General features: G+C 40.1%; 1 protein-coding gene across 6 annotated transcripts in view; it reads right to left on the bottom strand.

Annotated features, from left to right (window-relative positions):
- SLC39A13 (solute carrier family 39 member 13) overlaps positions 1-16,305 on the bottom strand; it is a 42,826-nt gene extending 26,521 nt beyond the window's left edge. The window contains exons 1-4 of one of the 6 annotated variants that reach the window (XM_062635958.1): positions 16,260-16,305; positions 9,652-9,804; positions 7,394-7,520; positions 6,255-6,353 (exon numbers count right to left, since the gene is read on the bottom strand). The gene's annotated coding sequence lies outside the window, so the exon portion shown is untranslated. Of the gene's footprint in view, positions 1-6,254; positions 6,354-7,393; positions 7,521-9,651; positions 9,805-10,353; positions 10,480-12,964; positions 12,989-15,211; positions 15,401-16,259 lie in introns of those variants that run through there. The other 5 variants (XM_062635956.1, XM_062635959.1, XM_062635962.1 and 2 more) reach the window with 5 other exon arrangements.
- Positions 16,306-25,466: the final 9,161 nt, after the last annotated feature.

Raw genomic sequence — 25,466 nt, 5'->3', positions numbered from 1 at the left:
AGTTTGTGTGGAGACCAACTCAAACTAAGTCTTAGGAGGAGAAAACTGGGATGCAGGCATAGCATCTCAAAGATGAGATCTAGAAAGGTGATCTTAGTTGAATCTGTACAGTATCAGATGCAATAGCGATGGAGAAAGATAGGTGGGAGAAGTTCTGAGGTAGAGTACAGCAGTGAGTACTGCCAAATCCTTTTATCGCCCCCCCCCCCCCCCCCAACTCTGCACTAAGTGTTTTGCATTTTATCTTTTGTTTTGTGTTCTCAGAAGCCACTATCAGAAATGCTTTGAATAGCACACAGCACATTTTTTCCAGCATGGGCATTTACTTACATTGAGCAAATACATCTGCTGGTTGGCAAAGCCAGTGGCCCCACATAGATCACAAATCCTGAGTTTGAAAGCTTATCTACCTCCCTCATTCCTTGCTATTGCCACAGACCTCTTCTCAGCAGTCTGGGGCTTTGCTCCCCTAATGCTGGGCTTCTCCTCCACATCTGCCCACCCCTGATAACACAGCTGAGGAGCCCAGAGGAAGTTATACAAGATGCTTTTGTCAACACTCCTTCCCCCACAGACCATCTCCCACCTCCTCTGTTACTGTAAATCGACATCAGAGCTGCTGAATCATGATACAGGAGTCACAAAATGTTATTTATGCTGTAGAAACAAGGCCCCCTCCCTCTCATTGTTTCCTGCCTGTGTCAAAATGGAGTCACTGATTTTCTGTCCTAGCTCCTCTTGCACTGGCACTTCAGGTGAAGCAGGCTGAGTTCTCACCATTCAAGCTACAAGCACAACCAAGATTCTATTCTGACCTGCTAAAAGGCAGCCTTACTGAGCAGGCACCGTCTGGACAGTTCAAAAAGCCATTTGGAACCAATGTCTAAGAGATTTGCCTATAAGGTCAGAGCCCCAAGGGAAATTTTCAAGTGATAGAATGCACATTTAAAAAGTTGGCCTCCCACACACAGCACTTATTTGCACTGCAAAAATATTTTGTTAGGGTGCTTAGTTACAATGGGCTTTATTCCTAAACCTGTCAATGGAGCTGAACTATGGTTTGTAACTGGATTCCTAACAAACCAGAGTGTTAAGGAAAGAAAATGGTGCAGTACCTGGAAGGGTTGCATGGATTGACTATGATTAAAGGCAATGGGAATGACTTGGAAAGCATTAGGCAACATAGAAAAAGACAAGGAGGACACAGAAAAGAGAACAAAGAGAGAGGAGGAGCCATGGTTGTAGTTAGGGAGACGCTGATGCCCAGAGACAAGAAGTTACAGAGAAATGAAATCTTAAAGATTTACAGGGAATGAGGGTGAGTGATGTCAAAGAGGAAGTCTAGAGGCCTGGCGAAACACAAGGAAAGGGAGAGATTATTATCAAGCCATCCAGAAAACTTCATGATGATCAACATTTTCTTTGTCATAAGCATTTACAACTTTTATGTGCAGATAAATGCTTTTCAAAGCTGTATTTTCATAGCTTACTATGAGATTTAACCTTCCTACTCTAAACTAGTACATAGACTCCATATAGATTTGCTAAAGTATGCAGGGAAACTTTCAGCCTTTGACTGTCTAAATAAATGTACCAGGAAAGCACACTTAGAGATCTCTTGCAGAAATCCAATTCAAAACTCTGCCATCACTTAGAGAAGTCTAGGAAAATTCACAAATGAATCATAGAATGGTTTGGGTTGGAAAGGACCTTAAGATCATTTAGTTCCAACCCCCTACCATGGGCAGGGACACCTCACACTAGACCATGTTACCCAAGGCTCTGTCCAACCTGGCCTTGAACACTGCCAGGGATGGAGCATTCACAGCTTCTTTGGGCAACCTGTTCCAGTGCCTCACCACCCTCACAAGGAAGAACTTCTTTATATCTAACCTGAACTTCCCCTGTTTAAGTTTGAACCCATCATTCCTTGTCTTATTGCTACAATAGAATTGAAAAAATGACTAATTTCATTCACAAACAAAAAGCAAGTTGTAATTTCTCTCACTTGAATGCTGTTCCTCTGCTGTTCTCTTTCAACTTCTTACTCTACAAGCAGCTTACAAACAGACAAATCTATCCTCAAAAAGAAAATATGAAAAAGCAATAAAGATTTTAGTTCTCTATTTCCTGGCAGTCTTCCCCAGTAACTATGACTCACCTTAAGATTATCAAAATACAGAATAACTTCAAAATAACAAACCAGCCAGGAGTTATGAAATAGTGATTGAAACCATTGATTTTGAACACATTACAGAATTGTTATGGTTGCTATTAGTACTGTAGCAGTAGGTGAGAACAACATTTGGATGAAATGAAACATGTGCAAGAACCTAATTTGAATTCAAAGGAAACAAGAGAATGACAGAACCTATAGGAGAAGTTACTGGAGAGAAAAGAAGACAAATTAAAAACCCAGCTGGTGGCTTGCATTAAACGTGTGATTTAGGTCATGTGAAAAGTTTCCTTTTTAACAGCAAATGACATCATCTCCCTTGCTCCGTTCAACTATCATTTGGCTCATGGCACACTAAAACACAGGACAAAATTAAAAGTACTAACACAGTCATGACTAAGTTGTAAGTTAAAAACAGACTTTAAAACTCTGCTTACACTTCCCTGTCATGTGCTTTATGTTTCTCATGGTTTCAAACATATTCATCCCAATTCTATTGAGGAAAATATCCTGTTGTACCACTATTACATTAAGGTTTATATGCTATAATGTCATAGGCTATTCTCTCAACAGATCTCAAAAGGTTTTGCTCTTCTTTAGACACAGCATTTTACTTCAAACAGGGCACTGAACATGTACCCCCTCCATGACCAACAGGGAAAATAAAGGCATAAAGAGTGCAAGTGGCCAGGTAATGACTCAAGGAGCAAAAATCTAACCCAGTATCCCAGGTTACAAGCCAGACCCCAAACCACTGTGGACCATACACTTGTATGTTGAAGGCTGGGTTGGACAGAGTCTTGGGTGGCATGTCAAGTGTGAGGTGTCACTGCCCATACCAGGGGGGTTGGAACTAAATGATCTTAAGGTCCTTTCCAACCCAAACCATTCTATCATTCTATGATTCTATGTTGGAACTGGCAGTTCCATTTTCTCTATGAAATCCACCTTTCCACTGAAGTGATTTGGAGGTTACAGGTAACTGAAGTGACATTTTTGCAAGTACGTGAGGATTGAAAGAGCACACCAGATGTAGTAGGATGGGAGCTCAAGACGTAGGTGATCAGAAAAGGGAGCACAGCAATGTGGCTTTAACACAAGGACAGGTAAAGGCAAAGGAAAAATTTGGGAGTTTAGACTGTGATACTATTGGAAGCTGCAGATTAGTCACCTTTCATGTTGGGGAGGAGTTATTTATAGCTCTTTGTTTTCCACATGGTTTGCTGTGGGACTTTGACAGAAAACACATGGTTTTCTATGTTTGGCAATATGGGGAAGAGGATAGACTGGGCTTAAGAGCCAGGCAAGACCAGAGCTCTTATTTTGCCAATGCAATTAGTTTATCAGCTGTGGCTCTTTGAAAAACTTCCATTGAGTATCTTTAGTAATTTGTGACAGGATATAATAAAAGGTTTTAATTTGGGATAGAATATTCCTTGGCACCAAATGGCCATGAAATTAACTCAGTTACGCATGGAACGTTTACTTTGGATTTAGTTCCTCAGGATTAATTTGACATTTGTCAGATTATCACCAGGAAATCAGGATGACCCAAGTACAGACTCCTCACCAAGTCTCTAAAATTCGAACTTGTGTTTATCAACTGTTTAATGCTCTCCATTCCTGAGGGACCGAGAGGATAAGCAGATGGTCTGCAAAGCAAAACTAATATTTGAGGCTTGATGCAAGATATTCATTTTGGCCAAGAGGCATGTACAGTCTTGCCTGCTGTTTATTTCCATCACTCAACAAACGGGCTGCAAAATAGCTGTTCCTGGTCTCATCATGTGCCTATCCTAGGATGGGCTTTGTTGAACTTGCTGTAGAACAATAAAGGAACAGTCATTATTTGGATAATACAGAGCAAAATGGTAGTTTGACAGGTCTTTCAACTACAGAGGTTAGGCCTATTTCTGCTACAGGTTGGACACAAGTTCAGATTAGGATAGGTGAGACAGAGACTGATTATCTGAAAAGGCTTTTTCCCTGAGAGGTTATTTAAGCACAAAATCTTCAAGTCCCCCACATCTGTCATGAAGGAGCTGCTTCTTCAAAGCCTGCTAAAAGGGGGCTGGCCCTGCTAACAGGCGAGGAGATGGTCTCAATGCACTAATGGTTCTTTCCATCCAAATTTCCTGTGTGTGTCACAGCTGCTGGTCTGTGCAGCTGTCTCTGGTTTGTGTTTTTTTTTGCCTACCCCATCTCATGTTTATAGATGGCTTATCATTTTATGCTGCAGATGAGGGTGATGAAGAGTAAGAAATACTACTCTGATTTCTGATCGCAAAGCCTTCCCTCAACAAATATCTCTCCTGTTTGTTTGTAATAGTAAATACCAACACATTCTTACTGAGACAGACTTTTACCCTCGGGCTTTAGGTTTTCTTTTTGCTCTCCAGGCACATATGGTCAGGGATTTATCCCTTGCCAAAGGCTTTAGAAGGCCTCACTCCTTGTGAACTCCAGTAAGCCTCACTCTTCCCTCTGTAGTGATGATTTACAGGAAATGCATAAAAGAGTACAATCAGTTTCCATATTTATTCAAGGGGTCCAACAAATTTCGAAGCAGATGTGGAACGATAAGACTTTTTAGTGATGGAGCCTTATGGAAGCTGCCACCAGCCTCTGGGTACAATGAATATATCCCCCTGGGGCATGGTGGGGGGCACTGGTTTTAGTCATGGCAGACTGAAGCAGGTGCTATCACCCTCTGATTCCTTCAGCTTTCTCTCATTTCATTCAGCAGTTCTGAGTCAAATTCCCTTCTCGTCACCTAGAGGTTGAGATAACGGCTTGAGACAAAAAGAAATGATTGATGAAAAGAACATCGCAACCACTCCAACACTCACACACTGTGGCAGGTAGTAGATTTGCACTGGTTTGTAAGAGCATTGCTCCATAATTTTCACTCCTCATGCTGCCCACCCATCTTGTGTTCATGTCATCCTCCTTTTCCCTTTTCATTCTTTGGGCAGATAGACCTCAGTTGCTGAGTGTTGCTTCAGTGTAAAATAACACATGGTGCTTGTGGTGTGGGAAGGAAGCTGGCTGTGAGAGATAAAGGTTGAGGTTTAGAGCAGACCGACTGTTACACTCCTGGGGCTTTGCTGCTCTGTGTATAACCTTGGTGTGGCTGGGTGATACAAATCAGCACTACCTTTTCTGATAAAATCCATCTACCAGAGGCAAGCAGCAGCCATACCTCCACAGCCTTTTTGTAGTTCCAAAGAGGATGGGTCAAAGGTTAGTTTTCCATTATATTATTGAAAAAGAAAAGAGACCAACCAAGTTTGGTTGGGGCTCAGAGACTTATGAGAGAAACTGAAGGGGAAAAAAAAGATATCAGAGGACCTGCAAGAAACAAAAGCCTTGGGGGAAATTCCAAGATTGCCAAAGAAAAGAACAGTCACTGCGAATGTTTGTGCAAAACCATCATCTTCTCCTTCCGTCCCACAAAGACTAGTGCAACTCACTTTGAAAGAGAAAGAAAGAATCAAGAGAACAAGCAGAACTTCACCCAGCTACCCCAGGCAGCAAAGCCCCACTGCTTTACTTCACCCAAACCAGCAGGCAGGCAGAAATGCAAAATCATGCCATTTGTGACCTGCAGAAACAAAGCCTAATGTTTGCATGGGTGGGGAGACATAGAGTCAAACTTATCACCAACTGTAAAAAATGCCGAGTAGAAATATGCTGGTTGCTTTAGTTAGTTAGTTAGTTAGTTATCCCTTCTCCTTCATGCAAGCCTTCATTATTTTTTCTTCCCAGGAAATGCAAATCCTAAATGAAGTCCAGCTTCATTGCACATAATTGTAGAGACTGAGACTAATAGTTTCAAAGGCTAGAGACTAAGCCTGATGGTTTTGGAAGATGCTGCACCAAAATCATTCTTTAACTCTTTAGAGCTAAATTGAAATTAAGACAGGAAGCTTTGAAAAAACAGAAAAGATCTGAGTTGATCTCCTCAAAGTGGCCCTTAACATATCTTAAGGGAAAATTCCTGATCTTCTGCAGTGTTAAGCAGTAAGGAAAGTTCTTACATTCCAGAGGGCTACGGAGTAAGCAAGTGTGGATTTACCAGGCAGATCTATGGCAGCTGCAGTCCCACACTTTCCTATGTCTAGAGCAGAACATACATTGTCCAACCATTCTGCCATCTGATTCAGACTCAAGCTTCCTGCTCAAAGGGGAAAAAGTACTGTGAGCACAAGCACAATGTTAAACAAGGCTAAAACTGCTAAAACATTTCACAAAGAAGGGAAACAAAAATCTGCTCTTTCTCAGAGGTCAGCTCTATCCTGAACATAGCTCTGGCTCCGTCACTCACATAATCCTGACATAAGGAAGTTATTCCCTCTAAGAAAATTGGGTGGAACCAGAATGGAATTGGCATGTAGAAACCCTCTGTCATTTAAAAATACATAATTTGCATGTTTTAGATACTGATTTTATTCAAGCAAACCTAGAGTGTTTGCTTTAAGCAAAAGTAAAGCTAAATGATGTTTTTTTCCCTTAAGCTCTATTACATCAAGAAAAGCTGAAAGTATTTTACTGCACTGGTTTAACTTCAGAAGTATTGCTGATCCTATAAAATACTTTATAGATCATACACAACTCTGAAGAGGACTGGGCTATTTATTGGCAAAATATCTAGTAGTCCAAGTGCTCCAGCAACTGCAGTTGAAATCAGGAAAGCTCAGGGGCTATGAAAGGCAAATCTTAAGTGTGAAAGAGAAGAATATTCTGTTTCCCTTTTACACTGTAGAAACTGTAAACAGAGTCAGAGTTTGGATTCAATAAAATTATTCTTCAATTAATGCAATAAAAATATGTTTTGACCTAATGCAGAATTAAGAAACTTATGGACTGAAATATATGTTAGTCTGAAAGTGAGGAAACTGTGTTTTGCTCTTTCAGCCTTCCTTTCATTGTTCTCTTTCTGCATTGCTCCAATTCTTTGTCAGTTTTTTTCAGCTAAGAAAAAATAATCAAATAAACCTGACCCATATTTCACAAAATCAGTCCTAAAGAATTCTAGCTTAGCAAAATTAATGCGCAGAATAATTTTCAATTTTAAGAAAAAATCAGAAGAGATGGTTTTGAAATAAGAACCATATGTTATAGAATGGCTACTGGGAAAATGATCCTAGTAAATAAAGCAATAAATGATCTTGCTCCTGGTGAAGGTCTATCAAGCTATGCATTTATGGGCTTTACCTGTGGCTTTCTGTGCTCTGGGTAACAAGAGCTGAAAGGAAAACTAGAGGAGCCAGGTCAGAGCCTTCTCAAGCAGAGTCATAGGCAGGAGGGATATCAGCAGCTTGGCGCTTTGAAAGTGTTCTCTCTGAAAAAATAGTAAGAAATAATTGATTGAAGTGAAATCAAACTTAATTAACTTAGTAGGACAGGTTTCATTCTTCAAACCACTGATCCTGTCCATGTTTTAAAGTCTGTTTTCCATTTTCTAATCTGCACCCACATGATGGAGCTTAACAGAAGTTATACCTTTGTTCGGAGAGGGAGGGTTTTTCTAGTGTAAAGGGCAATTTTGTACCTACTTGACTTGAAAAAGGCTAATTCAAAATCCAGCCAATCAGTGCTTTCTCCACCAAGAGGCACGGAAAAAGTCTGACTACAAGACAGCTTCCTAAGCACCTAAAAGTCACCAGTCCTGAACACTTTCTGAGTTCATTTGCATAAAATGTACCCCTCTCCTTCTATTTCTTGCCTCACACATTACATTATTTTCATACTGCGTATTAGACCACTAATAAGGTACAAATTTCAGACAGCGTGATCTAGTCTAATAAGCACACAAAATTTAAGAGGACTGAAAACTCCTGGCTTCTGCACTCGTATTCCTTGGCTCTGTGATTTAGTGCAATGAAAATCAATGATAATGTGTGATTTTTCAGCTCAGAACATAAATCTGTACCTGCAGAATTTAGTAACACTCATTTTGGATAGGTCATAAGGAAAAAAATCAATCTCAATCAATGTTAAGCTAGAAACAGGCTGAGACAAATCATCAGATCTCTGGAAAATGTCTGGAAGCAAATTGTGATTTGTAGTCAAAGCTGAACAAAGTAAACGAGGAAGAACTGGTGGAATAGTTTGTTTCTGAATGTTTGGTTTCTAGGGTGGCTTTTCACAGTAACAGGCACGAAAAGGATCTCTGCCTTGCTCAGGACAAGTTATTTTTCACTTTCACATGGCCAGGAGATGGAGTCCCAGAAGTCCGACCTTAAGTACATGCGTAATATTCCAAAAGGGACAGAATTCAATGCAGACCTCAAATTTAAGTGAACTACTGATTTTTTTTATTATAACTGATTTTTTGTGGATGCAGAGTGCTGAGACATATCTTGGAGTTTAAGGATATGTTGATTTGGCCAAAAAATATAATAAATCCTTAAGTCCTTCATGGAAAATCTGTGACAAGTGTGTGAACTGGAACATTTTACTAAAGCCAAACAGAATCAGGCATATATTTTGCCTAGTCTGCCACCAAGAGAAAAGCATAACTGTATCATAGTTTTCAGGAGAAAAGGCATGAACAGCACAGAAGTATTCTGTCCAGTAAAATTAATTATTTTTCATATATTTATAACTTTGAAAATAGGCAATAGACAGAATAACCAGTGGAAGAGAGAGATGTTAGATCAAAATTTGCCCAGGGAGGTTGTGAATGCTCTGTCCCTGTCAGTGATCAAGGCCACGCTGGACAAAGCCTTGGATGAGATGGTTTAGTGTGAGGTGTCCCTGCCCATGGCAGGGGGGTTGGAACTTGATCTTAAGGTCCTTTCGAACCCTAACTATTCTATGATTCTAAAATGAAGAGAATATGGATGTGTTAATATTGGAACTGGTTCTGTTACTAATCTCTGTGCACACTTGAAATGAAAACATATTTTATGACAGGAAAAAAACCCCACAGGTACAAGCTTTAGAAAAATTCCAGTGTGTGCTGTTAGAGAGCTAACGTAATGAGGGGAGTTACAAGGCAAACTGCAGTTGCCTGCTGAATGACTGGGCAAAACACAACCAATCTGTATATAATGAGTTCCTTCAAAAGGAAGTATTGTGAAGTTTTCATCTCAGATTAAGTCTTTTCAAAGTAAACTGTGATTAAAGCGTTCTAAGCTCCATTCTGACGCAATTTGGAGAACAGAAATCTGGATAAATTATACTGCCTATAGTAACAGCAGCAGGTAAAATGTTCATTTGATTTTTGGTAGAACTGCATTTCCATTCGCCATAGAGTAAGATCAATTGAACTGTGACAGAGAAAGAAAACACATAGAAGCTACTGCTGGGAGACAAAGAGATAAAGCATTTATCCACTCTGCTGAATAAGGTATTTGTCTGTAATCCAGGCCCAGGCAAGATCACTTAAAGATTCTATGTGAAATTTTGCTGCTCTACTTCCTAGGGATATTTGTTTAATGTTCTGATGGCATTGGCTTCAAACCTACATTTACTCCCTGTGTAGGACTTTCAACACTCTTGTAGTATAGTTCTTAATATTCTCCATCTTCCTGTAATACTGAAGACCAGATTTCAGGAACCTGACTGCTTTTCCTGGTTTCGTTGGAGTTGTGGGAATAATTAACAACTCCTGGCTGAATCTAAAAAAAGGAAAAAAGAGAATTCATGTCACTCTAAATAATTTTTACCATTTTCTTACACAAATTGAAATCCTCCTAGATTTAAATATGAGTTGCAAGAAACATTTGTTTCAAGCCAAAATGACAGTTTTTCATGTCAAATCTTATTAACTTTTGAAACAAGAACAAATTCTGGCTTTGAAAAGCTTCAAGTCTTGACAAAACAATTCAGAGAATTTAAGAAGAATTTACAAGTAGTTTCTTTTCCAGGACCAGATCCTCAAATCTGCATTTAGTGGACAAATGAAACAGCAGAAAAATAATGCTTTAGCTCTAGTCTTGGTAGCTAATGTCATCTTCCTGCCTCGTTATGGTTGCATTTCTTTTGCATCAGCTTCTCTTATTCAAAAACCCTGCTTTATTTTAATTTAAAAGCCCCTACTAGACTTTTACTTGGCCATCATGCAGCACATAAACCTGCTTTTTGTTTTTATCCCTGCTGATTTTGCAGAGCAGCTTTTCAAGATGATTTTGGTACCCAAACACGACGAAACCCTGCAAAATTCAAACCCTTTTGCATGTTGTATCTCTCTGGTCTCTTTTGCTTGTTGTGGAACATCCTGTTCTTCACTTTCAGCCCTTTCCTATTTCTGTTCCACACACCCCCAAGGTAAGGTGTTTCCTACTTAGAGCAGTTCCTCCTGCTCCTCCTTTTATATGCAGAAGGCACCTCTGTTCTCTGAAATGCTATGGCACAGTCCTTACTCTGCAACCATGAGAGCGAGAAGTATTTTTTCGTGTTTAGTAAGAAAAACATCCGAATCACCAGATACCCATATAAATCTCCACCCTAAAAACACCCAGTTCTTCCATGTTGCCAAGGAAATGAGTACATAGTTAATCACAATGAACGAAACACAGTCCTCTCCACCTTCTCTATTTCTTTCAGCCTGTCAACCCTCCAGACATGAAGCTTCTTACTGCATTTCTGTACAAATATGAGGAATGAAACAAAATAATTAGAAAAAGTCTCCATATTCTGGGTAAGAGCATCCTACTTTAGCAGATTTAAGCAACAGAGAAACATAGGACATGTTGGTGACTGAATTAGGTTATAGGCCAGAGAAACTGAAGCCAGGAATTGCACAGGCACCCAGAGGTCAGCAGATTTCTCATCTCTTTCTCTGTGTACCCTGCAGTGTTCTGTTAGCATTTTGCAATAGGCTCAGCAGCTAAGTTTTTGGGGTGGGTGTAAGAGCGCACCACTTCTGCGGTGGCCGTTGTGCTTCCTGTTTTCTCAAGGCTGATGGAGACGAGCTGGCGGGGCTGCTGATTTTGAAACAGGGGCAGCTGCATGATTGCCTTGTGAGAGCTCAGAATGAATCACCAGCTCATCCTTATAGAAAAATCCCGAAGCTTTCCAGAGCTGGAACTCTAGCCCTGGTGGCATTGGGCTACCTGCCTGTGCATTGAGGAGAGGGTGGGGAATGCCCAGGACACCAAACAGTCAAAAATCAGAGTCAGACCACAAGAGATCATAAGATTAGCTCATAAATAATACAACTTTTGGAAAAGATTTTTTTTCTGTTCATTTGATTTCCATTCTTTGAAATACATCCCATAGTTATATGTTTTTATATATATATATATAGTCACATGAAAAATATGAAGTGTCACGAGACTTTTAATAAACCCATGAATCATTAACAGTGGATGGACAGGAAGGTTACTGAAACACAGAACTACCTTTACACACATTTTGATCAATAAACATTCAAACCATTAGAGGGTTCAAGGATACACTAAATTCAGTTTGTTGGTAAAAGAAGGGAGCTTTTTGGTGAAAGACAGGAAAGGAAGGGAAACTACATTAATAACATAAAAAACTTCTGATGTAGGATAAAAGATTAAGAGCAGGGGGTTGGAACTAGATGATCTTTAAAGTCCATTAGAATCCAAACCATTCTGATACACCTTGAATAAATCTATCCTCTTACAAATTTATCCAGTTATGTATCAAGTAAGACATTCCAGACCTGTTTACAAGTAACTACAATATAACCAGGATCAGTGTCCCTTATCAGGACACTCTCAAAACTGAAATGAGTATTTGAAGAACCAGCTCGCAAGAACAAATCAAGCCAACCAACCAAACCAAAGCAAAGCACCCAAATCCCCCTAAACAAACAAACAAACAAAATGCAGTTAAATTCATCCTGTACTTTGAGCTCCAGGCTCACACCAGCCCCTAGATTGTCTAGAAATTTGAGGCTAACACCTGTTAGCCTATGCTAATAAATATGCTTGAGAAACCTTGCATAGCCAAGGCAGTGCATATTTTACCACGCACTAAGCTCCCTGAATTAAATATTAGGCTTTCCTCTATGCTTTGTGTTGTCCATCACAGCAGTAGCCATTTTTGGCAAACTAACATGACTCTTTTTCAACCTGTTTCAGTTCAGATCCAAGCTCCCCAGCCTGCTCCAGATAGTTTCATGATTAAAGCCTTAATTCATTAGTGCTGTCTTCAGTGCAGCCCAGGTCTATAGTTTGGAAACAAGAGCTATGCAAAAGGAAAGGAGATGGTGAGACAAGAGCCTGGAAAATCTCTCGTAAGGTTGAAAGGAGCAGTGGTTAAAGGAAGGACTGGTAGGACCCTCCTGCGGAGATATGTGTGGTCAATTCCTAACATTTGGAGCCAGCTCAGAAAGGAACAGAGACTACTATTTAAACCAAATAGCTCTGTTACTCCTTGATCCTTATAGTATGTCTCGTGCCTCAAAGCAATCCTATGTTCAACCCAACTGACCGTCAAATGTTTACATTGTGCTGGATGCATTTAACACACATACTAGAGAATGGTTTGGTATCTCACTACCTGTATGCTAATACCTCTGCTTTTAATCATCTGTTTGAATCCCATGCTACAGTGTCTAAAATACCCCCAAATATTTGCACATCATTTTCCACTTCCTGGACCTTCACACCCTCCTACTCTTGTGTGGTCCCCCATAATCTTAGACTGTATTTTACTTATATATTCAATATGGATGAATGTCCTTCTACTGTCTGAATTCTTATTATAGGCCTGCCCTGAGTTTTCACAGAGAAGTGAATACGAAAGAGCTTGAGTTCCTCTCGCCACACTGCATTTGTTTCACTTTCTCCACTTTTCACTCACTGATTTAATCTGCAGCTCTCTGAGCTCAAGTGTAGGGTTCCTGAATTCCGAGTTCGTAGGATGAAGACACTGGAGTTGCTGGAGGATGCAAGGAATGAGGACACACCATTAGATATCTTCCTGATCTGGCTCAGTGCCTCTGTATTTAAGAGTGCATTTCTTTACCCACATTCTTTACTGACAATCTCATCAAGCCTGCTTAGCAGTATCTACCCAGGGGTTTGCACATAGAACACTAGAATAGGAAAGGAAAGGGCACATCCCACTATCCCTACCATACTGCTGAGCAAACTGTAAGAATCAGGCTACGGTGTACTTTAAGATAACTTGCTGATTTTTCCTCCCTGGCTTCAGAAGCGGAATTACTGCAGTCTCCCCAGTCACATGCATCGTTGAGGGTCTGGCATGCAGCTCAGTTTGCAGCAGTAGGGAGCTAGCATGGTTCTTGTGGAGCAATTCTTTATAACCTCAACTGAGGTGTTCACAAACTGAAGCAGTGTAGACAGATGAGGCAGGTCTTGGAACCTGAGAGAAAATTCAGTGCCAAAAGATGTGGAATGTGGTAAAATGGATGTAGATGATGGTAAAAAAAGACAAAATCTACAGATATGTAATCTGTGGATTTACTAGTGTTCATCATTTTGGATGACATGTTGAATGGTACTAACTTTCCCAAGATGTACAACAGTATTTGCTGGAGCTGAACTAACCCAGAGGATCAAATCTCATCACTTTGCACTTACTGATGTACAACAGCAGCTCCAAAGCTAATGCATGAGGAAGGAGGCCTTAGCAGACCTGTGTGATAAACCTGCCCAAACCTCTGGAACCACATACCATGAGTGACAGAGCCCATACTGACCAGAAAGGCAAGCTGCTATCTAGAAACTGACTACCCCAGACTGCTCCAGGTCCGTGGCTAACCATCAAGCCAACTGTCAGACTGCTAGGTGGGGGCGAGAGGGTTGCAGTGTTGTTATGAAAGTTGTTTATCCACTGATTATCAACAGCAAGAGCATACATGAAGTAACAGCAGGCTTCTGCAGGCAGAGCCTCTGAATTACATTATGACAAGAGACGATGCACTGTGCCCATGCTTTGTGTTCCAGCAGAAGCCCATGGATGAGTTAGAAAAATGCAGTCTTATTCCTTTCTTCCTCAAGGCTTGATAAATACAGATTGATCAAAACCAGTGTGGACAGCACTAGCAAAGTGTGGCATGTGAAAGTTCTAGCTTATGCTTATACAGTGTTGAGCAGTCTGGGAGCTTATTCTTTTTCCTGGAGATAATAATAAGCAAAGTCCACTCCAGACAGTCTTGTCCAGCTAGTCTGCAGTCTTGTCCTTTTATATAACACCGGTGTTTTCACTTCAGGTGGTCAGTGGTGTGGGCATGAATACAAGCTTGAGCTTGAAGCTATCAGATAATTCTGAAGTCTGTTAAAGAGGAAAAGTTGTGGTGACAGAATTTCCCAGAATTTAGCAAATTCATACCACTGCATAGAAGAATGTATGTGTGAGATGTTGCAGGGCTGGGCTGGATGACAGTTCAAGAAGTAGTTAAGAATTCAGGGCTCAATTCTCATTTTTCAGGTAACAGTTTTTTTCTGCTTAGGACCAAGACCACGTTATATCAAACCTACAAGTTGTTTTTTTAATTTGGATAAAATGTGTGGAATATAGATGAAGAACAAGAGCTTCTGTTCCTATGTAAGAGGCCTGTAAAGATACTACTGGTTTTGAGAAGATAAGTCCTTTTCTTCATCTTGTTTTCACTCTTGCTCTTCAGCTTCCTTTCCTAATCAAACTGGAAGAAAAGTAATATACTCTCGATGCTCTAATAAGAAACTAGTAGAAAAAGCCACAAAACCTTCTTAGCCTGTGTGAAACCTCTTTGACACCCTTGTATATAGAACCTTCTATATATGAGCATAAGCGGGTATAGGAGACATACGACACAAGTCACTGTGGAATATGAAAGGAGTAGCAAAGCTCAGCAACAAACTGTTCCAAGGTGTGTTTTCTGATTGTCTTATGAACAGTTTTATGTTTTGAAGAAACTAGACCCAGGGAAAAAATGACTAAATAAATACTTTGTGGAAATTCCTTACATTTCCAATCCAGTCCAATACAATAAACACACTCCCTTGAAATACATACACAAAATCTGGAGACGAGTCATCTATGGATTTATCACTATCTAGAGAAGGAGTGGCTCTGTTGTAAGAAAGGAAGCAAATTCCTCACCTGTTGAAGGCTGCTGAACATAGCTCATACTTCTGGTGCACATGTATGTGTGTGAGGTCTTAAATTTTTTGACCAATAATCGGTACTGAACAGGATGCGTGCCCTTTATACAGCTGGAAGAAAAATAAAGTAGTCCCTTGTCCTAACAGCCATATGTTCCATAACAAATACATCATCTCATTGGTAAAAGGCGTATAACAAACGTGAAGGAAGAAAGCGGACTGAGGATCCATGCATTGAAAGATAGAAGGGCCAAGAACTGCAGAATTACATAAAGACTAAACCCACTTCAGATGTTTTGTTCATACTGATTCCACGTGGATTCCCTAATGACAAATTAGCAATTTCTGCTGATAGAAAGATGACCACCAGAGCACTCATTACAGACTCTAGAAGAAGTCTTCTGCAAAGCTAACATCTAATCTGACAGTCAGGTCACAGAGTAATGTAATGCAAATGCAATACATCCAAGACAGGCTGAGAAAACAGATTTAGCCTCAGTGGCACGTGCTTAAATGCTAAATTAAGAGAAAGGTCCTGCTGGCTGACAGGATCTGGGAGAAAATTGTTCTAGGATTGAGACAAATTCTCTGGGGAAGAGTTCTTTCAGTGTGCTATAAACTGTCACAAAACATGTCTGTCCTGAATAACATATTATTGTGCAGAGATCTTCAAACTGGTGCCTGGGGGAGGTATGGGACATACAGCGGCAGGGCCAGACCCATGTCTGAGCTGAAATTTTCTCTTAGTGCCTTACTGTGTAGGTATATCAGTTTGTCTGGGGGATGTTGAAGATGCTGCTATATTCTGGGGTGTGGATAATCCTACTGTGGCATTATCCTGAGATTAGAAGGCCCTCATTGTCTAAGGTGTGTGTTTAGCATCACAACACATAGGAATAAAGCTTAGGGAAAAATCCCCGATAGATTGTAAAATCACTGACATTTAAATTAGCAGCTACTTTAGTTACTCTTGTATTAGGCATTATTGTCACTAGAGAACCCTTTAAGGAGGATCTGCCAAGAGTGATTATTTTGGGGCAATTTACCTTTTCGGAAGCAATAGCAACAAGAGTTGTTGATGAAAAGCTTACAAATAAACAGACTATCAAATCAACAGATTTGACAAGGTTTGATTCAGATCTTGTGGCTTGCAAATGGATATGGTTCTCTATAAGAAAACAAACATCAATCAGACTTAAGAAGAATATAATGCCTTTTAAACTTACAGGGACTACAGCCTAACACATCTAGTTTCAAAAGTTAAGTCTTGATTGTTTCAAGAATGTAAAGAATAAATCCATCTGGGATGGATGAAGACTTTCAATGAAAAAAAAAAAAAGAATACCATTGAAAATGGTTTATATTTAATTTTTGTTGAAACAACATGACAATGATTTCCCGATTTGGGGTTTTTTTTGTATTTCAGTCAAGTTCTTTCATCAGTGATGTTCCCAACACCAAGTCAGATGTAGTCCTTTGAGGTTAAGGTGAAAACCTTGTCCTTGTTTCTTTGAAAGCACATGTAGACCATTTGGTAATGAAGTGACTATGGAGGTGTTGAGCATCTGTTCATTACTCTTGTCTCAGGAATCAGAGGTTTATGAGTAACTGTAATAGATGCATCCAGTTTTTATCTTCCTAAGAGCTGATTGGATCTGAAGAATAAATAGAAAGACTTTTAGGCAACTTTCTTTCCATGGTAGCAGGAAGGCAGCTGGGAGTGATCCCAGGCTTGTGCAAAGTGCAAAAGAGCTAAGTGTATTTGTTGGATGGGAAGAGAGCTACCCAGTGTCTCCCTCCAAGCCTAGACATACTGCCATAAAGAACAGCTTGGTCTCTTCTGACCTCATGTAAAATGGACACGGAAAGGAAGTAGTTTTAGTGTTGCCTCCCTTGAAGGTTTGATGTTAATGTTCCAGCAAGAAAAAAGAAACACAGAGCACTGCAAATCCCACTACCTGAATGATGTTTGCTAAATATAAAGGGCTCTGTCACCAGAGCTGAAAACACCTTGGTATATACTGATATCTCAGGGACTACAAGCAAATGTGCTAATAGTTTGGTGCCAGAAAGTCAATGATAAGGGGAAAGAAATCATTATTATAAAGTTTGAGTCCTTAAACAACCCTTTGCAACTTTGCTCAGCATTCTAGCTGCCAGGAAGTCATGGGATCCACGTGTTGTGTATACTGCCTTTTGCCTCCCACTTACACAGGAGAGTTGGCTAAGTGTTGTGAACCATACTGCAACAATATAGGTTGATTGCAGATTAACCATGTCCTCAGTTTATCCTCAAGGATCATGCCCAATTCTTCTAGGTCATGCCAATGGCAGCCCTCTTCCTAGGACTAGCACAGCTACTGAAACAGGTTATGACATCTTTGTATGGTTTTCATTTTCATTCTTTGTGTTCAGATACAGAACCAATGAAAATGCAGGGACTATGCCAGGTCCTTCCTTCACAGCACTAACTATGCAGTGCAACACAAAATGCAGTTAACCTGCAGACCTCCTAAGGTTTTTCCCTCTGCAATGTTTTCTTATTCCTGAACTCTTGCGACTATCTCTACAAGAAGTTAATCCTGTCTCAGCTAAAACACACAAAATCAAATCTGTGATCCCAAAACAAAGGAGACTCTAATCCAACTAATTTTAATCATCACCCTTCCTTACATTATTCCTCTGCTGTCTGGGTTTAGTTTTCCAGTTACTCTCCTTTTCATGCAGCGTATCTTCCGTCACCTGGCTTAGCACTTGTACTAAGATGCAAGATGTAACCTCACAGAAGGCTTGCTTTTTGGTTGGAGAACCTCTCATCAGCCAGACTTCCTTCCCAAAGTGAGTCAGTCTGTGCCTCAGTGCCCAAATGAGCTCCTTAAGAGCACATTCCCATAGTCCTGACTTCTAATACATATGCAGTCAATAACACCTTAGATGATTTCCTGCTACTGGTGGTTTGAGGATGGGAAGCAGTCTTTTACTTTCCACAGGACAAGAAGAATAATCAATGAAATCCACAGCCTGAAGTGGATGGGAACATCAGAAAACAGTATCATGAGAACAGATCAGCATATCGTGCAAAGGAGGCGCAAAGTGGCAAAAGCTGTTCTAGTAAACTATTTACTGGCATGCTATTGAGCAATAGGTACGGTAACGTGTCTATTCATACTTACATACACAGATTCTCCCATGTATGCACACAGCCAAAAAGAAGTCAGAATAGGGACGTGTTTTGCAGGTGGTGTTCAGAAAGGGATAAATATTGTAGGGCTCTCAGTTTGTAAAGTTATTGCTGTTCTTCACAGTGCTCTCAACAGCAACTTAAGAGCCAAATCTATTTAAAAACAGTAAATGCAGAGAAGTGAAGTTGCCTTTGGTTGTGCTGTTTTTCTCTTTCCCGTTGTAGCTTCCTCTTTCTCTTCACCAGCTCAGCACTGCTGGCAGCTTTTTATAAACCACGATTCCTACTGCTGTCAGCTTGTTTGGAAACTACATGGTGAGCTCAGTCCAGCAGCTACTGCTGTGGGTTTGTGTTTAATTGCAGACCGGATTTGCTTTAAATTCTGTACCTTCCACCATAATTTTCATTCCAAAACACTCAAAGAGCTCTACATGTTCAAAAATATTCAGTACAAAGCTCAATTTTGCATAAATATGTGCAGATATGTGGCATAAACTGAAAGTGTAAGTGCATTCCCATAAAGAGCAGTAAAGAACTGCACAATGCATATGGGAGTGATAGATTCTGGAAGGTTAAACTGTGGCAGGGCAGTCAGTAATGCTGGGTTATTCTAGGCTGAGAGTAATTTGCACTGAGTGTGCAAAAAGGATGCTGTGACCAGAGCAATAGCTGTGAAGCAAAAAGAAATATTCATAAGATCTTCCTTTGTAGAGGAATCTTCCACAATACCTCAGATGTCTTGAACACCACAGACAGGGTGGGTGGGCGAGTAGAGTGCTGTCCAGAAAGATTGTGATTACATGAATAATTAGGAATAAACCAGTGAAAAAGCTTTATCTAGCCATAATATCAAAGAGAGATCACTAGGAAAGTAGGCAGAAGAAATAACAGAGAGGAGCCGGAATGGAACTGAGGAGACACTCTAAGTTGACATAGTGATGATATAAACAGCACCAGCACTTCATATGTCTTTGTCCTCTGCCTGCTGCTCCAAAGGGAAACTTTGCCATTGGTTTGGTGGAGAAACTAACTTGGAACAGACACATTATGTTTCTTCTCACCACAGATGACATCCTACAGGACTGGAGGATGATGGCAAGATCATGGCTTGAGGCAAATGGTACTTAGAAGAAAAGCCATACAAAGAAAATAAAATCAGAGGTTCCTCTAGGTCATTGAGCTCAACGACTTGCTTACTTGCAGATCTCTAAAATGCTTCCATGTAGGTGCAAATATACATGCAAGTTACATGATCAGTGTAAACCCACTGATAACAGGGTTACTTTTTGTTATTATTCTCAAATCACTCAGAAGTACTCATTGGACTTACAGTGATCTGTAGACCATGAGTTGAAAAGTCACTAAATCATGACTGGAAATCATAGGTCTGAACATAGTACTTTTACTACTGAATTTAATTTCTGTATTACTGAATTAAATGAAAACATCATTAATAGCAGAAAGCAACTGGAAACGATGTAAAATTCAGTCACTTTTTAAAATATACAAGCAAGTACTTGAAGTTTAAATAAACAGCCAAGGATTTGTATGTAGGTGAGGTCTGTGACTGATGAGACAAAAAACTTGAGTAAGCCCAGGGAGTGGGAATAAAGTGCCTGGAGAAGAGTTGAAGCTCCATTTATCACTAGAACACATTTTATCAGCAGCTTTGCCTATATTTGTCCATGCTGTACGTGACTGCATGTAGTATTCCTAACAGAACTGTAACCCTCTCTGCCCATTATCAGTCATAACAAGACCCCCCTCAACAGACAAAGCCATTGGGAGAGTCTGTCCCTTTCTCAGCTGGCAGGAATCCTGCAATCTGGGGACAGAGACAGTTGAGTTATAAATACTCAGCCGTGGCTTAGTTTTGGTGTCTACTCCTCTGTCTCCTGCCATCTCCTACTGAGAAAAGAACCATTTCCCTTTTCTTAATGACCACTAAAATCATTTAGGGAATTTCCAGCACACCGTATACAGATTCTGATTCACTTTTACCCCAGAAAATGTTTAACTCCTTCTGGGAATTATTGTGAATTGATCCAGTCCTACAAACTAAGATATCTCAAGTTCCTTTTTCCCTTTCAACCATATATGAGCACTTAGCATCCAAAGTATTCTGCTCCTCTACACCTCTCTGTCACTGCAGTGAAATCTTCTTAGTCATGAGACCCTAGGCTCTCATACTTTCAACTGGGTCAGATATGTGGATGTTTCTTCTCCTGAAATGGGAAGACAATTCTCTTTTTCCTATTTTCTAAGACACATACATACCACTTCGCTTACTCTTTTGTAACATTCATGTTTCACTGCTACTACTAATACAATATGGTCAAAAAAAAACCCTCTCTGTTTTCCTTCCCTTCTACCTCCTTCTTTTAGCAAAGCTATTCTGCTTGCTCTTGCTGTCACTTGGGTGTTGTCTCTGACATTACACCAACAATCCACACAAGCACATTGAGCAGCTTAACATGGAGCTACTTATCTGCATACTGCCAATTTTTTCTATCAGAAGAAAAGTGAAAGATGTCACTTTTTTACCAAACCCTGCAGATTTCAAGGCAAGAAAGCAAAAATGAAGCCTAAAGAATATAACTGGATGTGGCATATCGTAAAGATGATCTAAGGTTACAAAAGGATGAAACATAATTAATTCAAGCACAATTTCTCTTAGCAGCAATTACTTCTGTAAGAAAAAAGCTTCTATAGATAATATATTCTAGTGTGTCATAAACACTTGTCTTAGTTGCACACATAAAGCTCTGACATGAGGCTCGCTTGCATGCTTCAGCTCTTACACAGCCAAACATCTACTGTGAGCATGTATAAAGAACATTGGCTTCTAGTGCTTCAGTTCCTCTGTTTATACAACATTCCAGACACAAAGTCCTTGTGAAAGTGGTGGCAGAGAACAGGAAGTGCAGCTGTAAACCCACCAGCTACCTAAAGATATGTTTACCTGTGAATAGTGGTTTTCTCTTTACAATTCTGAGACCTTACTAGGAGATATAATTCTACTAAGATGCAAGTCTGGAAAATATTATTTACATTAGGAGAGCAAGACTTCTTAGCTGCACTCTCAGAAAGAACTGCTGCCTTAATCATAGAATCATAGAATAGTTAGGGTTGGAAAGGACCTTAAGATCATCCAGTTCCAACCCCCTGCCGTGGGCAGGGACACCTCACACTAAACCATATCACCCAAGGCCTCGTCCAACCTGGTCTTCAACACTGCCAGGGATGGAGCATTCACAACCTCCCTGGGCAACCTATTCCAGTGCCTCACCACCCTAACAGGAAAGAACTTCTTCCTTATATCCAATCTAAACTTCCCCTGTTTAAGTTTTAACCCGTTACCCCTTGTCCTATCACTATAGTCCCTAATGAAGAGTCCCTCCCCAGCATCCCTATAGGCCCATACAGCAGACACAGCTTGGTGGAGGTCACTACAGAGCCAAGGGAAGAATCTTCTCTAAGGGTGGGTGCAGATTAACAATTTAGTTCAGATCATAAGTGCACTTCTAAAATTAATCTCATGATCCTCCCCACTTACTGTGCTTAAATTTGAACCACATAGCAGTATTAGAGCACATAAACTGGATTCTTTTCATATGAAACTGAAGGTGGGGCTCAGGACTAGCTGTAAGTGGGAATTCAGTCCATGGCATCAGACTAGAGACAGTCTGAAGTGACACCCCCTAAAAGAAAACCAGACTGGTTGTTGAGCCTTCATCGACAACCTTTTTCTCTACAGATAATGCTCTTCTGAAGTCATATCTCAGATGCAACTTATTCTTCTACCTTAATTTTCACTATTAAGGTATCTGATTGGGGCGGGGTGGGGGTGGTATGAGTGGGAGACACCCACAACTGGGACTGTAGGTTGAAGGCACAAGTCTGTGAAGGGGTGGTAGACTATACTGATTGCATCTTACTGGTGCTAATGGTAGATTGGATATAGACTTCAAGAATAGATGGTATTAGAGCACTTTTCCATGTCATTTGCTTGAAATGGTACAAGAGTTTGGATGACTACAAATGAGCAGGAATGTGTAAACTGAAAATCTGTTGCCTGCAGAATGCAGATCATTAAAAACTGGCATCAAATCTTACAGCTATTTGAAAATGCCTTAAAGCCAAACTAAGTTTTTCCCAGTAGATTATAAAATGTAGCTGAGATGTAAACAGATCTTGAAGCCAAATAAATTTCCAAAGGGACATTTTCTTCTTTGCTGAATTCAGCTTTATGGACAGCCTCAAAGCTACTAACAAAATGAGAAATAAGTGCTTTTTATTTCTAAAAGTGGTTGTAGACCATAATGATTCTTAAAAATTCCATGAGGCTTTCTGGATTACTACTGACTCAAATTATTCCTCTTCATCCCAATGAAAATAGGTATCTTCATTCTGATATGGATTTGATCTAGTCTAAGCTTGAAAATCTTTGTCAAATAGCAAAGTTAGTTAAGATTATGATATTTTAATGACATTTCCCACTGGCAAAAGTCCTTATAGAGATGCTGTTACATAAAACTCAGGAAATCTTGAAAGCTGGACTGTCAAAAGCACTTTTTTTGCCACTAAGAACTTCATCAACTCTAGGTGGAGATGCCCACCTAGTGAGGAAAAGTCTTTGTTCAACTGTAGCCATGGTAATAAACCTGTGGGTATCACAAGGGTGCATCAGTGACTGATAATGTATAACAGTGGAAAGGGGAGCACATATTTCAGTGAGGTCTGCATTCAGTCTGTTAAGGATCCTAAGGTGATGCTCCACATGAGAAAAAGTGGTAACAAATTCTTCTCAGCCAGTAGCTTCCAGCAGCCATTTCTGGGCTCTTACCCTCTCATTATGGAAAAATGTAACAAAGATGTCTCAACTCTTCAACTCAGTAGCCTATGTAACAAAGAGTTAAATGTAGAGGATTGTGCTCAAGAGCTCCAGACCCCCCATTTCCACAGCTGGAGAGACCCATAGGCTCTCTTAAGAGAAGAGGGCATGTCGTCTGAATGGATATTCAGTGTTAAAGGACAGTGTATGAGACCCATAAACCCTATTACCTGAGCATAAAACAAGTTCAATGGAAAACATAGCTCTGGGAAGAATATGGAACATATAAGGGAATCCTTGCTTAGAGTTCTTGTCTTACTGCTACAAGAAAACTCAGTAGCAGAACAGTAAACACCTGCTTCTGATTTAAAGACTTCAGGATGGGTGATGTTGTATGTGGTTTTAGCAGGGCGAAAAATTACCTTCTGAACACCAAACAAGGTTTGAGGTAGCGCGACCTCTCTGTGATGTGGCTGTGAGTTGAAACCCTTTTGCTTTGGTAGCTTGTGGTTAGAAGTAGCTTGAAGAATAAATGGGTAAAGGTAGGGGAAGGGCTGTTTCAATAAACTGCACACAGTGAGGTGATGCTTATACAGAAAATCTCACAGATTAATACGAATTTTAAACGTTTTCACACATATGAAAACGTTCACATCATATGCCTCTGGAAATCAGTTCTCTACTATACAATCATTTGATAACTTCCTCTGTTTTCAGCATGTAAGTCATCTAATAAGGTACTGCAATGTTCTGGGCCAGAAGCATCATCTCTAGTAGGCCTTCCTTTAGGAGTAAGAAGATTCTGTGATTACAAACATATGGTAAACCACCCTATATGCAACAGTAAGAAAGTAATCTATGTTGAATTTTAGCAAGATTGTTACTAGGAATGTTCCTATACAAATATGATACTGTAAACAAGCAATTTATTTCAGTTTTAGCATTTCTACTTATAGAAATAACTCTCCTTCTTAGGAAGCTTATTAAATTTCTGGACTTCCTGCTGGTGCTCAAGCTTTATGGTACATTCTTTGGTTCTAGTTCATCCTACAGAGAACCAATTTCATTCTTCATCTTGACAACCACGGTGCACTCATGATTACTCCCATGTTAAACCTGGTTGATAATGGTGGCAATCTAGCATTCCCTGAGTGCAGTAAGGCTGGTGCAATATATCTATCCTTATTAGGTAATTTCCTGTGCTAAGAGACAGTGCAGAAATATCCTCTAACATATGAAATATAGTTGCATTCCACTTTAATAGAAGCCTCTCTGTGTAAAACACTATGCTTTTAAACCTCCCGGTAGCTGCTCAAGCTATCTTTCAGTACGATGAATCAGAAACCATATCTTCTTTGTTCTGAATAGCCTTTTTAATAGAGACACAATTTCCACAATTACTTTTATCACCTATCTAATACCCACTTTGAGATTTGTGTATGCTATTGTTCACTCCCTTGTCCTCTGTTTGCACTGAATTTTATCATCAGGACTGTACTTTGCTTCTCTCCTTTCCCCCAGGGTGGTTCTGATCACTACCAGGCTGGTATCCGAGAGGAGACTTGAGAGCCATCTCAACCACCAGATGTGGACTGTTTAGCAGCTTGCTTATTTCTAGGTTAAAGTCAAGATTTCATGGTATGAATAAAATAAGAATGAAATGCTTATGTATCAACTGATGCTGGTGAGTTAATCTCCCATCGTGTTCTTGATCTTATCCCATTGCCAATATGGTTTGCTTGCTGAGTTCCTTTAGGGTGAGGAATGAGAGGAGCTTGTGAGCAGCCTCTGGTTTTACCAGTGTACAAGGAAGTCTCTAGTGGCTGAAATTCCCCCTCACCCATACACCCAGGTGAGTGGTGAACAGGCTACTTTCAAAAGCAGAACCTGTGGCACATAGGCATAGATTGGAGGGGAACAGCCCAGACAAAGCAACTTCGCTTTTTCCAAGGCATTAGTATCTAACTGTGAAGCAAGAAGGCATTTTGCAGAATGAGAATGTTCTCCCTTTGTAGCAACACCCCATTCTCTACATCCTCCCCTACAGATCAATTACCCCTGCCAGAACCTCAGTATAAAAGGCATTTGTTCAATGCAGCCAAATGCAAGGAAAACAGTGGGATAAAGTCTGGGGAGAACACCATGTAAGAAGAGCTAACACAAAATCTCTACGAGAAATTTCAGCACCTCACTGTTTAGATACAACTCTACAAATCTTGCTCTCTACTGTTAAAGGCA

This window comes from Pezoporus occidentalis, unplaced genomic scaffold (genome assembly GCF_034315485.1).
Source record: "Pezoporus occidentalis ecotype Australia unplaced genomic scaffold, CSIRO_AGI_Poc_V1 ctg46, whole genome shotgun sequence".
NCBI classification, from domain to species: domain Eukaryota; kingdom Metazoa; phylum Chordata; class Aves; order Psittaciformes; family Psittacidae; genus Pezoporus; species Pezoporus occidentalis.
The sequence above is the reverse complement of the archived record's forward strand: the minus strand, read 5'-3'. Positions and strand labels throughout refer to the sequence as shown.